The 9720-nt window shown below is 30.3% G+C and overlaps 1 non-coding gene across 1 annotated transcript; it reads left to right on the top strand.

Moving 5' to 3' along the window:
* The first annotated feature begins 5509 nt into the window (after window positions 1-5509).
* LOC124815624 (uncharacterized) lies at window positions 5510-9674 on the top strand. The gene is made up of 3 exons (XR_010642894.1): window positions 5510-5658; window positions 8988-9250; window positions 9341-9674. It is a non-coding gene; the product is annotated as an uncharacterized LOC124815624 (transcript).
* Window positions 9675-9720: the final 46 nt, after the last annotated feature.

Raw genomic sequence — 9720 nt, 5'->3', positions numbered from 1 at the left:
ATTTTTAAGATGTTTGTTATTTTTAAGATGTTTGTTTAAGTTGTTTGAGGTAACAGCACTTCTTTAAGTTTTTGTCTTTTTCTGATTCATTTTCAGGTCTAGGTTTAACAAAAGAGTACTGCCTTCAGACTCTGAGTCTGAATATGATAAGATTGTAGTTCCACCACCTCCAAAGTCCTTCATCCCTTATATCCCTTGTCAATATCATCCTCTCTGGTTTCATCACATTCACTAATTAGTTCTCAGTCACCTTCCAACTTCAACCTTCCTTGTCCTTTTGAAACACTGTACACTACAAGACCTTCAAATTTACTCAATGATTCAACTGGTAGGTATTGGTCTTGATATTGTCGCAGATTTTGTTCCTTTACTAACAATTTTATGTATTGAATTATGTTTGATGGCATTATAATACTGAACTGAAGCATTGGCAAATATTTTGTTATGCATATTTTATGCGACTTTTGTTATGCATATCGAAATTATGAGGTGTCTTTTACCTCGTAATCTGTAATACGGTATAGAATACTATTTATTGTTGAAAAAGGTTTTTATTTTTATTTTATTTAAAAGAAATATATTTCAGGTCAGCTCAATAGAACTAAAAACCTTTTGGGAAGAGTCTTAAGACAGTTAGAAGAAGTTAAAGAAACTCAGCGTGTACAAATAACCATGATTAGAAGTCAACAACCAGTTCAAAATGTTGCAATACTTCCAGAAGGAGCCATTTTTCTTTTGCTAACAAAAAAAGATTTTACATTAATAGAAGGAAAACTTGATGACATCAATTTCTTGAATAGTCTGGTAAGTAGTATTAAACATAATCTATGGATTCTGTCTAAATAAGTTGTTCACCCACCATTTGTGAATTTCCTAAAATAAAACAGAACTCCTACCCATTTTTAGTTTATGTTTATTGTGCATGCTACAAAGCCACTTAGAAGACACATGTTGTCCCATCATATATACTGTGTGCTCATGTAAACCTCTGAAGGCAAGTATAAATGATAAGATGTATATGATGATACAGTATATACAATGAGAAAAATAAATCAAAGTGATCTGTCTGAGAACTTGATTTAATTAATTTAAAAAAATGATAGCAGGACTATGATTCTACTTTCATAGAAAATTTTAAATTTATTTTTAGGTGAATTTTATTGCTGATATTGGGGGCAATACTCTTAAAGAAGCAACAAAGCGGATGACGGCTTTTGTGATGAGCAACAACTTAGCCATGAAATTTAACGTTTATTGTTGTGGTGGCAAGAGACTGTTTGGGTCCACCCAACTGTTTAATACTGTGTACTGTAAGTGCAATCTTATCTAATTAACACTCCAATGATTCTCTCTTTTCGAATTTTCAATCAATATTATAAATTAAATAGTTTTAAAGTAATAACCATGCTACCTTTCTATGCGAGTTCCTTATTTTCCTCCTTACTTTCCAGAGTTAAAAAAACAAACACTTTTAAGGATGCTGAATCAATTACATGCAATATTAATGTTGTTAATAGTTTTATTACATTTTGTATTTCAGAGGCAATTAAAGGAAACCAAAAAACAGCTGAGGTCAATAAAAAAGACTTTGAGAAGGCAGTAGGTAACTAGTGATAAGTTTCTTGTATATTTAATCTCTTTGTTATGAAAGTCCTACGCTTATTAGAGTGTGAATTAAGAGTGCTTTTATAAATGCACTTTTCCCTTTAAAAACTATACTAACAAAAACTCTGTCCTTTAAAAACTATTCTAACAAATTTGCAGAACTATATTGTAAATTTTCTTTTCATCCATTTGTAGTAAGCTGAAAAATTTCCTGTTTTAGAAGTTATCTTCAGTCCTGGTATGGAAAGGTTTATCCACAAAATTTAAATCAGGAGTTATAGAGGATTATCATTTTGTCTTTACTTAAAGTGAACTAAATAATATAACAGTAACAACTTTGAATGTTTTTGTCTTAGGAAAGTGGCTTTTGAGAAGTCGAGACCGCGACGGTAACTGTGCCAACCGAGTGAGGGTTTCGGGTAATTGCTGAGTAATTCTTTTTATTCTCAATACAGTCACTTACAACATCCATGTATATTTTTTGTTTTTCCCGATGATATGCAAAAGCTTTGCTTTTTTTCACAAACCAAACTGTCTTACCAAAAGTGACTCGAACTTGTTTTAAATCTAGATTTATGCGCAATTTGCTTGACTAACGTCACGTGTTGACTTAAAATTTAAGTACTTAATTTACGCGTCAACATGTTAATTCATGTTTAGTTATAATGAAGTAACCTTAGCAACAGAAAAGTGTAAATAAAGTATCGTTATAGTATCTTTTAAAGAAAAATCAAATGAAAGAACTGAACAAATCCAATGAAAGAGCCAACTTAACATGGGCCCCACATAGTTATTCTATATGGCTCCCATGCATCGGCCCATCAAGACCCATATGGGACCCAGCTATTGGCTGGTTGGCTCGGTATATATATATATATATATATATATATATATATATATATATATATATATATATATATATATATATATATATATATATATATATATATGCATACGCATATACATGAATATACAGGGATGCTTTCCTACCGGTTCGCACCAGTTCGTGCGAACCGTTAGATGTAAATTCTATGGTTCGTGCGAACCGGCTATTAAAATAAGCGAAAATAAAATTTTTCAACTGTGGCAAAAAAAAATTATTTAAATAAAATTTATTTACCATTTGGTGCAATTTTATATAAACAATTTGAATATTTTATCTAGTTTTCATTTGGATTCTAATTTTTTACTTTATAGAAATCTTTCAGTTAATTAGTCCTCCCCTCTCCTTTTTATTTAGATTTCTCATACTATGTAAATTACCAGTGTTTTCATTAGTTGATTTTAGAGTTAACGCGCCTTTTTTCCGGACCGTTAGTAACAGTTTAGAAATGCTAAAATTAACATGCACGTGTAGCGTCAAAAATATGTTTTCGTAACAGTTGCTGAGGTTTTTAACATTGTTTAAATATCCATTGTATTTTTTCTAGATGCATTAATACTTTAAATAAAATTTGGAATTACTTAAACAAATTATTTTTATGTATAATAGCTTGATTATTTGTTAATCAAACAATAAATTATAAATGTAACAAACTATAAATGTAACTTAAAAGAGTGTTATAAAAGTAACAACACTGTAGTGTTATTACTTTGGTCTGATATTCACCTTTTTATGAATTTTTAAATACCTATTTTATTTTTTGTAGATGAAGAGACAAAATATGTTAACCACATATTTCTCGAAAAAAATAAGAGAGGAAACATCAGTAAGTAATGATAGCAGGGCGACTATAACAGAGGTAGAAGCAGTTTCAAGAACTTTACAGGAAGAAATACTAGAGATTCCTAGTTACCAAAATGAGGACAATAATAATTTACCAAGCTGTTGGAATGCAAAACAGTTGAAGGAGTTTAAAATTAAGTATGATGGGCTATTTGTCAGTAATCAGAAATTGGGATGTGAGTATTGCTTAAAAATGGAATCAAAACTAATATCTCAGGAATGGAAAAAATGTAACGTTACGACATCGGGGAAAAACAAAATAGTGCAACAAGCATCTTTAAGAAAAAAATGAGTGAACATTTTGTATCAAAAGCACACAAACTAGCTGTTGAACATGCCAAGATACTTAAAAAAAATAATTTTACAGCATGAATCGATAAGATGAGCGAAAAATTTATTAGTTCCACTACAAGAATCTTCAACACTGTTTACAGTCTAGCGAAAAGAAATCGTCCGTTTTCAGACATAGAAAGTGTAATAGAACTTCAAGTAAAAAACGGGTTGGGCATGGGAACCGGACTTCATTCTCGACATAGTGCAAGTAAGATAGTAGAGCATATCGCGCAAGAAACTAAAAAAGAATTGTTTATATCAATTATTAAGAATAATTTAAAAATTTGTACTGTTATTGATGAAGCTTCCACCATTTCCAGTAAATCAAAGCTTATAGTTTTCATCAAAGTAGAATCTTCTACAGTAGCATCTTCTGAAATATCCGCAGTAATATTCGTAGATATTGAGGAACTTGACGCACAAGATGCGCATACTATTTTTCAAAGTTTGTTGGGTGTATTACTTGCTATTGGATTTGATACATATTATTTAAAACTGAATTTAATAGGATTCTGTTTTGACGGTGCTAGCTTAATGCTCGGTTGTAAATCTGGAGTCAGCGTACGAATAAAAGAGATGTTTCCAAACGTTATTATTTGGCACTGTCTTAATCACCGCCTACAACTTGTTTTAGATGATTCCATAAAAGATATCAAACAGGTTAATCATTTTAAAGTTTTCATGGACAAAATATATTGTATTTTTCATTAATCTAATAAAAACCAAAAAGAACTGAATAATATTTCCCAGGAACTTAGTTTGGATATAATTAAGATTGGAAGAGTGTAAGGACCAAGATGGCCTGCGTGCAGCCTAAGATCTGCATTTGCTATATGGTGGAGCTACCCTGCTTTGTATACGTTGTTCTCTTCTAACCAAAAAATATCTGGAATGGCAAAACGACTACAAAACAAATGTTTTCTGGTAGATTTAGCTCTAATGATTGACATCCTGCAGGAGTGCTCTCTACTATCTAATGCCTTTCAAGCTAGAAATATAAATGTTGCCAGGGGAGATCAACTGATTAGAAGAACAATTAACGCTTTTCAAATGCTCAAAGATCGTCGCGGTCATTACGAAAAAAAAGTGGATGAAGTTATAAACTCTGAAGCATTCAAAAACATTATCTTCGTCGAAAACAGAATTTATGGAAATCTTTCCAAAGATTCCCTTATTGACAGCATCATAAAAAATATGAAATTAAAATTGATGGATTGTTCTCATCTCGGATGGAATGGTAACAAAAAAAATATTGATAATAGCATTATTTATGAACTAGCCAATTTGCTAGAGCCGAGCACATGGAAAATTAAAGATATTGTAGTTCCGTGGATAGAGACCGAAAATAATTTTGATAAATTTCGAAAATTTTTTAATTTTGATATCGATAAGAATGATTTCCGTGATTATGTAGAGAATGTAATAAACAATGGTTATCAACAAATTAGTAAAATTGCAGAAAACATTCAAAAAGCGAAAAATATGGTTAATACGGTTGCCGTTAGCAGTGCTGAAGCAGAACGAGGATTTTCATTGATGAACATCATAATTACTGATATAAGAGCCAGATTAATAGTGCAGACAGTATCAAATTTGATAACATTAAACTTAGTTGGTCGTCCATTGGAAAATTGGAACGCAGTTCCCTACCCAGTAAACATTGGACGTCTGCTAGACGTCCTAGGACGTGCAAAACTGGTCCAATCGTCCGTGGAATGCTTAGACGTCCAACTTAGTCTAAATTCTTCTTGATCCATTGCATTCTCGTAATTAGTCATCCGTGGACGTCCATAGAAGTCCGAAGGAATTAAGTTTTGATTTTAATGCGCATGGGCTTACCGAAGCTATTTTATCGACGTGCTTAGCTATACTTTCAACTCGTGTTAATCTTGTTAATCTGTTTGATTTAAATTTAAATTCTTTTAAATTATTCGAAATGGAATCAAAGAGTTCTGAAAAAAGAATTAAAAAAACCCTAAAAAAAGATCCCACAGGTAGGTCAACACTATTTATAAGGTTCAAAGCTTGCTAGATTTATTAGCCAGATTATAAACCTTAATTTTTCGTACTATGAGAATAAGGTCATTAACATAATATGTATTTATAAATAGAGGTTTATAAAGCTATGAGTCTTAGCTTTAAGTCAAAAGCTAGTAATATGTTTTAAATGATTTTATAATATTTCACTTGAATAATAGTAAATTATATAAGTAATATAATGGTTGATAATAAATATCTTAGAGTTGTGTTGCTTAAGAAAGATTCTAGACAATAGCTTTTTTCCTTGTTAAAACAATAACTATATTTACTTTTAAGCAATCTCTTTTATACCTGCTATTTTAGAATTTACATACAATTTTTATTTTTATTTCTAGTTATTTCTCTATGTCATAAAGAAAGAACTAAAGAAAAAACTAAAAAATGATGCGTAAAGGTCTACTGTCATAGACTATGACAGTAGACCTTTACGCATCATCAGTTTGTAATTGTTAGTAAATTCTCTCACTTTTGCATATATATATATATATATTATATGTCATATAATATATGACATAATATATGACAATCAATATTTTAGACACTTTAATAACTGTATATATATATATATATATATATATATATATATATATATATATATATATATATATATATATATATATATATATGCAGTTATTAAAGTGTCTAAAATATTAATTGATTGACATAAACATAAACTTGTTATATTTCCTTGCATTTATTTTTATACGTTTATTGGTTAACTGCTTTAAAATATGATCAAGAGTCTTTATTTAGATTAAAACCTTTCAAATAGGGTATACTCAACGTTCCTTCTCTAATTTTATAATCAAATAGTTATTATTTTGTTTAAGCGAGCGAACTACTTATTGGCGAAACATCAGAAAACATGTTTTTGCAATCTCACAATCTCACAAGTTGATGAAGATGAGTGGGTTGAGGAGCACTTAAGTGATACAAACAAAGAGTTAAACGAAAATTGTTCTTTAAAATATTCACAGTTATTTCCTGAGCATCGATCAGATAGTGAATCTAGTCATGACTTGTTTTCAGAAAATAATTCTGCTGAATTTCATGATAACAATTGCTTGTCTGAGACAATAGATTTTCCTTTAAGTAATGATACTGTTGATTATGATACTTCTATTGAATGCCAGTTCTCTACTTTTAATGATGCCAGTTATGACCATTTATTGTCTGAACACATTCGTATTTGGGCTCTGCAACACCAATGTACACAAGCTTGTGTCAATGATTTGTTAAAGATTTTAAGATCTCATGGTCATCAACTACCAAAAGACTCACGAACAATCTTGGGCACATTAGATAAAGTTCAAACCATTGAATTAAATGCTGGAGAATATTACTACCTCGGTATAAGAAAAGGTCTTGAAGATATATTAAAGAATATTTATGCTGATAAAGAAATTAAACTTTTGTTTAATGTAGATGGTCTTCCAATTTTCAAGTCATCTGAATACCAGTTATGGTTAATAACATCCCAATTTTCTACCTCCAATCCGTTTACAATTGCGTTGTATGGTGGGCATGATAAGCCAACTGCAATTAATTTTTAGCATGATTTTTCAAAAGAACTTCAGGAATTTCATAATAAAACTGTTAGTTTATGTGGAAAGTTTTATATTATTTCAATATTTGCAATTCCATGTGACTCACCGGCTCAAAGTCTTTTAAAGGGAACTGTGCAACACAGTGGTTACAATGCATGTGAGCGTTTTGATGATTATGGGGTCCCAGTTCAGGGTCGGAGGGTGTATGATACAACAAATCCTAATTTAATTTCTTCACGAACTGATAATGGGCTAAGGACTGGTCAATATTCTAAAAGAAATAATGATAACAGGTGTCATCATCACAATAAAACGCCATTGTATGAAATACATAGTTTAGATCTTGTTAGACAATTTCCATTAGATTATATGCATCTGGTTTGTTTAGGTGCAGTGCGTCGCATTTTATATTATTTCAAAGGCTCATATCCACGTATATATTCAGGAAGATTATCTGCTGCAAACTTAATAAAAATATCTATTCGTCTAAGTCAAATGAAGGGAAAGCTACCTTCAAAGTTTGTAAGACAGCCTCGTGAATTGACTGAGGTTAATCGTTGGAAGGCAACTGAACTTAAGACATTTCTTTTATATACTGGTATTGTTGTTCTTAAGAATGTTATAAATCCTAAAACATACAAGCATTTCTTAAGTTTAGTGCTTGCCATTCGTATGCTATGCGAAGAGAATATAAATTTGAGGCAGACTTATTTAAATTCAGCACGTGAATTAATTAACTATTTTGTAAGCAATGCCCATGAACATTATGGTAATACCTTTACTGTTTACTGTATTCATAATCTGAAACATCTTCCTGATGATGTTGAATATTTTCAATTGCCTCTTGATGCTTATTCTTGTTTTCGATTTGAAAATTATTTGCAAACTATAAAGCGTCTAGTGCGTGGTAAAAGAAATCCATTAAAAGAAATTATAAAAAGACTTAATGAGTTGAAAGGAACATTACAAGAAAACTCTACTCATATAACAAAACTTGATTGTGCTAAAAACTCTTGGTTTCTTAGCAAAAATTATGTCTGCTTTATAAAAGAAATTTTACCAAATGGAAGATTGGTTTACAAAATGGTAGATTGGTTTATAATGCCTTTAAAAAGGCTGAGCTAGTTAATTTTTTTACGGATTTTATTATGTCTGCTTTATAAAAATTATGTCTGCTTTATAAAAGAAATTTTACCAAATGGTAGATTGGTTTACAAAATGGTAGATTGGTTTATAATGCCTTTAAAAAGGCTGAGCTAGATAATTTTTTTTACAGATTTTATTGATTCTAATAAACTAAACATATTCGTCATAAAAAAAGATAAACATCCTTCGGAGAAAGTAGATGATGTAGACATTGTATTAAGAAAATGTGTTTGTTTGATGCATGAAGATGATCGAGTTGTTATCCCTTTATTAAATTGTGCAAATTTTAAATAATAAATTTGTTTATTTGTGTTCATAGCTGATTTAATATCTCAGCTCTTAAGTTATAGTTTTCGGAGCTGTATTTTCAGCTCTAACAGTTTGTTAAATCACTAACCCCAAGTAAAAATACATAAATTTGGAGTGTGATGCTGTTTTGACATTTCATAATAGTTCTGAGCTGCATGTTTTTATAAAATTAATTTTTTAAAAATGGATTATATTGTTTTGAAATTGTGTTTTGAGCTGTGGTAGAAACCTAACATACTAATTCTATAAAAATTTTAATAAATAGAAAATTTTTTTTAAAGACTATTCAGCACTATTGTGATTATTGAAAAAAACCAACCAACCAAAACAGTAGTTCCAGCTCACTGGGTTGACTCGGGTAGTTCTATTGTTTATTTCCCCCCAAAAGGGTACAAGGCAGTTGGTATGTATATTGCAGAATGGGCTGTACCAGAACCAGGATGGCAGGAATTTGAGTTTGTTGAGTATATATTAGATTCTGGAACATTAGAAACATGTAACCAGATGTTATATTTTCAAACTGAAGATGAGGCTGAAAATTTATGTAATCATTTTAACCTTTTGAAATGTTTAAATAAATGTTTTCCAGAACATAAAAGTACATTTTTTTAAACATGAATTATTTGTTATTTAGCAATACAAAAAATTAAAATGAATAAACGAGCTGCAAGTCCAGTGATAGATTTCGCGTCCAGTCCTAAATCTTCTCCTAAATCTTCGCAACGTTTTACACCTAGTGATATTTTGGAAACGCCTACAACGTCTTCGAAATTAAATATTACATCATTGTTCAAACAAGATCATTCTTGTAAAACCACAAATTTGTTTGAGAAGCCTTCAAAAGTGGGTGATGGTGGTTCCTCATTTAAACAAATGTCAAATAAACGCAAGTTAAAAATTACCAACAAGTCTTTTTATTTAGTTGTAATACATTATTTTTATGTGACATATTTATTGCTCGTTTTAATACCCTGTTTATTCTGACAATAAAAGGCATTATACAATCTAATATTG

Source organism: Hydra vulgaris, chromosome 13, assembly GCF_038396675.1.
Source record: "Hydra vulgaris chromosome 13, alternate assembly HydraT2T_AEP".
NCBI classification, from domain to species: domain Eukaryota; kingdom Metazoa; phylum Cnidaria; class Hydrozoa; order Anthoathecata; family Hydridae; genus Hydra; species Hydra vulgaris.
The sequence above is the reverse complement of the archived record's forward strand: the minus strand, read 5'-3'. Positions and strand labels throughout refer to the sequence as shown.